Source organism: Nycticebus coucang, chromosome 5, assembly GCF_027406575.1.
Source record: "Nycticebus coucang isolate mNycCou1 chromosome 5, mNycCou1.pri, whole genome shotgun sequence".
Lineage (NCBI taxonomy): Eukaryota > Metazoa > Chordata > Mammalia > Primates > Lorisidae > Nycticebus > Nycticebus coucang.
In genome coordinates, this window is record NC_069784.1 from 131,445,739 (window position 1) to 131,453,932 (window position 8,194).

Genomic DNA, 8,194 nt, shown 5'->3' on the forward strand with positions numbered 1-8,194 from the left:
GAGCTAGCTATGGTCTCAGCTCTGAAAGCAAGTGGGGTGTCTGGGTCACCCAGAGATTCAGAACAAGAGGAACACCATCTTGGAGGTAGGCTCTGTGGCTTCCTTGTGTTGAATCTCATAGGAACCCACATGCTGTCAGATTGCAGGACGCATGCGGTTTTCTCTAAAGAAATTATTTCTCAGAAATAATCCTAATATTATTCCTAATAATAATCTTAATATTAATACTCCCCAAACAACACCACACACAAAAAAAAACAGCTACAAGAAAACCTTCACTTTATCACCATCATAACTTAAATAGGACAATACAGTTGTCTTTCTTCAACTCAACTCTTCTCTGGAGCTTATCACTGCATCACCTCAATTTGGAAACATTTGGAAAACTAAGATAAATGCATATATGTTAACTTCTATTGCGGGGTTCCCCACACACACCCAAGATCTAGTCCTTACAGGGAAAGATTTTAGAGACATTAGAAGAATGGGTGAGAAAACTTTTCTTTGGACTATCCCCTTCAAATTATTACTCAGTTGACCTTTTGGCTAATACTTATTTGTAGAATTGACATCCTTGACATGGGTCTCAGTATTAATAACTCACACAGTCAATTAACGAGGAATATCTCCAGATGAATTGATAAACTGGTGTTCTTTGGGGTATGACAGTCACCATCATGTTAGAGTTCTGATGGAAGAAAAATAAAAGAGGAATCTCTGAGTCTTTGATGCCAGATGTAGAACTGAAAGCCCTTCTGAGAAAACAGAGAAGTCTGGGTCTCACCTTTATGAGATGCCAGCCCTGGTGTGGTCCCAGGGTGGCCTGAGCAGGGATTCTCAAATTTGGGGTTATTGGCCTTTGGGGCCAGATAATTCCTTGGCTGGGGGAGGGAGGACATCTGTCTTGTACATAGTAAGATTTAGGAAGTTTAGTACCCTATGAGATGTCCACTATGTGTCTGTAGTGCCCCCATCCCGTTATGAAAAGCAAAATTGCTAAATGCCTCCTTGGGGTAGAGAGAAGAATCACCCCAGTTGGGAACCACTGGTCCAGAGGAAGAACCAAAGCCTTTATAAAACCTGGATTTTATTTATTTTTTTTTTAAACCCACCAACCTAGAATTCTACATTCAGTGAAATTATTTTTTCTTTTTTTTTAATTGTTAAATCATAGCTGTGTACATTAGTGCAATCAAGGGGTACAATGTGTGGGTTTCATATACAATCTGAAATAGTCTCACCAAACTGTTCGACATAGCCTTCATCGCATTTTCTTAGTTACTGTATGTAGGCATTTTTATTCTGCATTTAGTAAGATTCGCCTGGATTTTAAATCTGCTCAAGCACTCAGACAGATTTTGAGTGTGATGCCTTGATTTCGAGGCCAAAGAAGAAAAGAAAATGTCTTGGTCCAAAAATTTTTTAAGGTTAAATCTTACTGGTTGGGCACCTAAAAAATTTTAAAATCTCAATATGACCCTCAGGAGAATTTCAGATTTTTCAATAGCTCTAAATTGTGTTGAGCTCACCAGGGTGTTAGCTGCTAGAGGTAGCCCCCAGAACCACAAAAATTGTCTTTAACATGAATACACCTCCATATTTCACCCAGAATTTTCACATTCATTATTTTATTTAAGTCTGACAACTTCCCAGAGAGGACAAAGTCGAGATCATGTCTGAGAAATTTTGGTCAACCACAATAATTTTAGTTTTCATATTCTCAGTAGTAGGTGCTGGTCCTTTCTGATGGTGAATGGGCTTATCAGGGCTCTGAGGCCATTCTAACAGGGAATTAAGATTCTGCCGTCAACATGGAAGTAGATGTGTCTTCCTACCCTGTTTCCCTAAAAATAAGACAGTGTCTTATTTTAAGATGTGCTCCCAAAGATGCGCTAGGTCTTATTTTCAGGGGACGTCTTATCTTTCCTGTAAGTAGGTCTTATTTTCGGAGGATGTCTTATTTTCGGGGAAACGGGGTAGTTCCTATGACAGGCCGAGAAATACCCAAGTGATCTAATTGTTGCATTGTTACTTAAATATGTACAGTTAACAGAAGATTGGCATTGATTTATACCACTTACACTAGATTTTGATCTGACAGAAGACATTTCTTTCCCACTCAATCACATTGTGAGGTGGGCTTTGAGAAACACTAACGACTTGGGACATATGATGAGGTTTAATAGACTGGTCCATAAAAAAAATTCTTGTCACATATTAAACAACAACAAAATAACAAGGAGCTTTAAGAAAAGTTGTGTGTGGTTTTTAATCATTTTATCAGCGGCCTGGAAGTATAGGAGTGATCAGTACTAAACGAATTTTGCATAAATTCTAAACCATTTTAGGATTAGGTTAAGCACAAGGCTACGATTTACATAAATATCCCACAGAGTGCTGAGTCTGTAATTTATAAGCAATTTTGATTCCCCCAGCCCATCCTGATGGAATAACACCTGAAGAGTTAATTTAGCAGAGATTGAGGTCCCAGCCTCATGGGAGGCTCTAAACTCTGTGGGACAGAAAGAAATAACCTCCTGGGACACTTTTAAGGTGAATGAAGGGCTTTTAACATGCAATTGGTTTACTGCATTCTAGATAATAAGAGGCTAGAAATATGTAACACACAGCAGGGCTCTTGTACAGAGTCCTGCGTAATTAGTCATCTGGCCATCACAAAGATTTATGCTCCTGCAATTACAGAATCCATTGCTTGGGTGGCAATGTCCCCAAATCATCACTTGGTATTGCTTTCGACAAGCAAACTCAAAGACTCCTTCCCAAATCTATTATATCCTGATTTTTGGAAAGGGAAAGTTGCTTATGAAAACATTTGAACTTAATAAGTTTATATATGACTCATCTGGGTTCCGTTTGTGGTATTATCTTGATAGCACAGCCGGGCTGCATGGTTTACTGGCACGCTTTATCCAGCAAGGAGAAAGCCAGGCCCAGGCACTGCTCAGAAATGGAGCCCTCCAGGCCAGCAGTTCTGAAGGCATAGACTAGATCAGAATCATCTGAGGCTCTGCTAAGAATGCAGATTTCAGGTCCCCACCCTTGACCTACTGAGTCTGAATCCTGGGGAGAGAAGTCCCCAGAATCTGGATTCTAATAAGCATCATTCTTCAGCACACTAGAGTTTGCCTCTTGGAAGAGTGATATATAAAATTTGAGGAAAATGGTCCCATCTTTAATTCCCTTGTGTCCATAGCCTCAGACATCTGATGTAAGAAGGGTCCAGATTTTGGTTGCCTACTTGGTCAGTCATGGTGACGACATGCAAGATTCAGTTTAAGAGGAAGGTGCTAAAATTAAAACCCAAAGGTTGACAGCCTCATTCTGTTGTTCCCACTCTTTACCACAACCACCTTAATTAAGAGACTATTTTAAATTAAACACACACACAAACATCTATAGAAGACAATAAAAATGCTTACTGGCTCTCTTCATGACTAGACCTGAGCTGTGACTTTTCTAGCGATGTGGAACAAGTGTTAGATTTATCAGAGAAAGTCAGAGCCCTACCTCGTCTTTTCTCCACCTTTCAAGAACAATAATTATTTCATTTTGAGAGAAATACTTTTTCATTCCCCATGAAAGGCTTACAAAAAATACCATACCTTCTTGTATTAGCACTGCTTTCATGCATCAGCTTACAAATTCTAATCATAGCAGCTTCTCTTTTCTCTTTCTTATTGGCCATCCTGCAATCTACAGTTATTACCAAATAGCAAGATCCATAACAAAAAATAGGAAACATCTTTGCGAAAAGCAAATGTGCACAATGAAAAGAATCTAACATCTCCTTATTATTACATCTTTGTGTCCTATCAACATGACATAGTGCCATTTGATTAAAGAAGGACAACATTTCCTTCCAGGGAAACAACAAGACTTTAGAAATACTTATTTAAGGCAGTGATTTTAAATCAGGTCTTATTTAAGAGAGAAATATAATACATCCAAATTTTCCTCCTAATTTTAGCCAACTGGAAAATTGTTACACATCTACTTTCTATCATACAAATTACATACCATCCTTGACTTTCACAGACATCCAAACCAAGATTGTGTTGTTGCAGAATATCAAAGTCCAAATGCTTTGTGAGGTTAAGAATTAGTGCCCCATCTTATGCCACAGCTCTTGAGTACATGAACATGGCTATGAGATGGAGCAGACCAGAGCTCCCTGTGAGTCTACGGATGTGTGTAAGGGCAGAGCCCACAGTGGTCTGTCCCAGGAGGCTCTGCCATGCCCCACACAGCTGGCAACTGCCAAAGAATGATGTAAGGCCCCCATATAAAAATTGTGGTGGTTAAATTCATTTGGAAAACATAATCAGCACAGATTCTCAAAGATATTGCCATTTGAAAGCTCTAGACTTTCATGCAGTAAAGAAGGTGCTAATGTTACTTGAGGGGCCATTTGTCTCACTTATGTGACCCCAGGATTTTGTTCTTATCACATCTACTCACAGCCTATAGGTGTACAGTTCTGCAATGCACCCTATTATGTGATTCTGCCAGCACCTACGTCCTAACACAGCGTGTTTCTAAGGAGTCTGGGGATCCCTCAGTCAACAGAAGCTTTGGTTGAGTCACTAGACCTTGAAGGGAGACTCAGGCAAATATCAGATAAGTTTCCAAGGCATTCCAAACCCACTTAGGTAGCAAAAGTAGGAGCAGAAATAACATGGACCTAAGTAACAACATAAAACAGAATGCAGTAAAAAAAAAAATCCATGAAGGATGTAGATGTACTTTTTGTAGGAAAACAGGCAGCTGAATGTACAGGGGACCCCGTGTCCACTGGAACTGCCACTGCACTGAGGAGTAGGGTGTAGATGCTTTGACGTAGAAATGCGCCTAGGATTTGTTAACTGGAATACTCATGGGGTTATCAGAACAGAAAGCAGCAAATTTGAATGCCAAGCTATCAAACCCAGAAAGTGGGCAAGTAGTCATTGTCCCAATGGAATTACTAACCCCTGGACCATGAGGATCAAGTATGGTCATCTCTCAGTTCCAGGCGGCATTGGTTCCAGGGCCCTCTCAGACACCAAAATCATCCGATGCTCGAGTCCCTCACATAAAATGGTGTGGTATTTGTATATAACCTATGTGATCTTCTGCATATTTTAAGTCATTTCTAGATCAGTTATGGTATGTAACACAATGTCTACACATCCCTCATTCATGTACATTCAAACATAGCAGTCAGCACATGGCAAATTCAATGCTTTTCGGAATTTTGTGAAATAGTTTTTTCCAAATATCTTTGAGCCATGGTTGATTGACCACAGGTGCAGAATCTATGTACAGAGGGCCAGCTCTACCAAGTCTACTGTCTTGATTTCAATGAATTTAAAGAAAAGCAGTACACTTATCTCTGCTATTTTGTTTCTCCAGCATCCGTTCACATATCTTTTTAAAAAACAATGCCCAGATTTCAAAAGCTATGCTGTGTGGTAGAATTGATTCCCCTCCAAAACTACTGGCATAGTCTCTTTCTCCCACTGTAGAACAGGGGAAGAAGAAACTTACATACTTTGTAGACTCCAGCTGAGCTCCCACCTGCCGGTACAATCCCAACAGAGGCAGAGAAAACATGAGAAAGCGCAGGGCCTTGGTTGGCTGGGGGGAGTCCCTGGGTCAAACCATTCCTGAAGCGACTTATTCTGGATGCTTCAGCTAATAAATTCCTTTATCATATAAGACAATGTCATCTGTTACTTTTTTATCACTGCAGCAAACACACACAAAAATCTTAACTGGCAAAATATCCCACTGTTATCTGTTGATAGGTTGGATTGACGATAGGAATTTGGGAAACCAGCTCAAAAGGGTGACAGAAGCAAAGGGGCCTAGGAGAAAGGGGTGGGACAGAAAAGGGGACTATTAAGGGTAGGACCACAGAAAACAGCAGACGTAAGGAGTAGTGAGTCAGAACGGGTACCTGAGAGGTAGGGAGGTCAGAGAGAGCCCAAGAAAGGGAAATACCTAAATCCCAAGACATGGGTAAAGAGAGGAGTTCAGCTTTCTAATTTTTTTCTCATGAAAAGTTCCTTGGTTGAAATACAAATACTGTTATCAACTGAGCTCTTACTACATCCAGATAGTGCTCTCCACACTGTGTATTTCAGATACATTCAACCCCCTCCCCGTTACTATGAGGTGGATACTGCCAATGCCACTTATAGATGAGTAAGCGCAGAGGTTCAGGAACCCGCCCAGAGACACAGCTGGTGAACAGAACTAGACTTTGACCCTGCCATCGTGTTTCTAGAATTCACTTTACATCTTAACTCCCAGAATCCTTTTGGAACTGCTGCTTTAGTTAAGTAGGTCTAAGATGACAGGTAAGAATTCATTTAGCCAAAAATTTACCTCCTGTGTTCAGTCTGACTTGCATGTCTGAAATACTTACACGCATTGCATTAAGTATTGTTCTCTTTACACAATGCTCTGTTACAATAGAAATAGACTAGAGACAGAGAGCTTATTTAGTCACTTACATCTTAGCATGAATTAGTTTGCTAAAACTCTTTCTTATGCCAATGGAAAAACCTGGGGCCATATAGATGCGCTAAGTGTGAGATGCTGCAAACAGGTTCGCTCAGAAGAGAAGGGATTGAGAATAAACGTTTCCCTTTCACAATTCTCCTGTGAATCAAGATTGTTTTTTCCCCTCTGACCCAGCTTCTCCCACCTGAAGCACAAGATGACATGCTTCACTGAGCTCAGGTTAAAAGATCCTCAGAGGTTAGTCTTACTGTTGGTGAGCCCAACTCCACAGGACACGTACCAAAGCACCATCTTTGTTATTTCTTTTAAATGCTTACCTGTCTCATCTGGGATGACGGGTTCTAGTAATATCACAGATTAGTATAGCCATTATGGAAAACACCAGGGATTTCCCTCCAAAAACTAAAAATAGAATTCCCACGTGATGCAGCAATTCTACTTCTGGGTGTTTATCCAAAAGATTTGTATTTCGTTTATTGAAGAGGTATCTGTATCCCCATGTTTACTGCGCCACTATTCATAACAGCCAAGGTACAGAATCAACCTAAGGATCCATCAACAGATAAGTAAAGAAAATGTGGACTATGTACGCGATGGAATACTATTCAATATTTAAAAAGAATGAAATTCTGTCGTTTGTGACAACATGGATAGAACTGGAGATGATTGTGCTAACTAAAATCAATCAGGCACAGAAAGACAAATATCCCTTGTTCTTGCTTACTTGTGGCGTCTAAAACAACTGAATTCACAGAAGCAGAAAGGAGAATGGTCCTCACAGAGGCAGGGTGATGAGGGGAGCGGAAGAATGCTGTTCAAAGGGTATGATGGGTACAAAAATCTCGGTTAGAAACAAGAAGCGCGGTTTTTAAGATCTATTGTGTAATGTGGTGCAAATAGTTAATAATAATGTACTGTACAATTTAAAATTGCTAAGAGTGAATTTCAAATGTTCTCACCACAAAAACATGTTGAGTATTTGAGACGATGGTCATGTTAACTATCTTGATTTAGTTATTCCACATGTGTACATAAATGATAACATCACTTCTGTACCTCATAAATTTAAACAATTATAAACTGTCAATTTCCAAGAAATAAAAATTCTAAAAAAGAGAAAAAATTAAAAACTTTGGAGTAGACTCCTCATGTAAAAGACCAAAGGTAGATAATACATAGAAAAGTAAATACCAATTCATTTTACTAATTTAAAAAACCTTGTGATGTCCACATAAACCACAACAAACGAAGTTCAAAAGAAAAAAAGAAAAATCAAAGAACAAACTAGAAAAAATATCTTGAGCCTAAATTCCTGGAACTCCTAACCCTAACCCCGGCTACCTCCTCTCTCTGCAATAGCTCCTCACTCATCTCTGTCTGGAGGAAGCCTGCTAGGATCGACCCACCCAATTAGTCGACTCTGTAACCCCCTTTTTGCAGGTTTTCATTATTCATCATCCTCCTGCCTACACCATATACTCACAGGGGCAAGGGCAGAGACGTCTCATTCACCACCAGCTCTTACCTCCAGGACTTGAGTGGGAAACTAGCTCTCAAGAACAAATGAAAGGAAAGGGTTAGTCCTCTAACAGTAGTCAAAATAAAGAAGCAAACACTCCGAAAGAAAAGGGGGCAAAGTGAGCAGGTTTTTAAAAATGTTAAATAA

The 8,194-nt window shown here is 39.8% G+C and overlaps 1 non-coding gene across 1 annotated transcript; it reads left to right on the forward strand.

Annotated features, from left to right (window-relative positions):
* The first annotated feature begins 627 nt into the window (after positions 1-627).
* Positions 628-697, forward strand: LOC128587005 (small nucleolar RNA SNORD28). The gene has a single exon (XR_008380442.1). It is a non-coding gene; the product is annotated as a small nucleolar RNA SNORD28 (small nucleolar RNA).
* Positions 698-8,194: the final 7,497 nt, after the last annotated feature.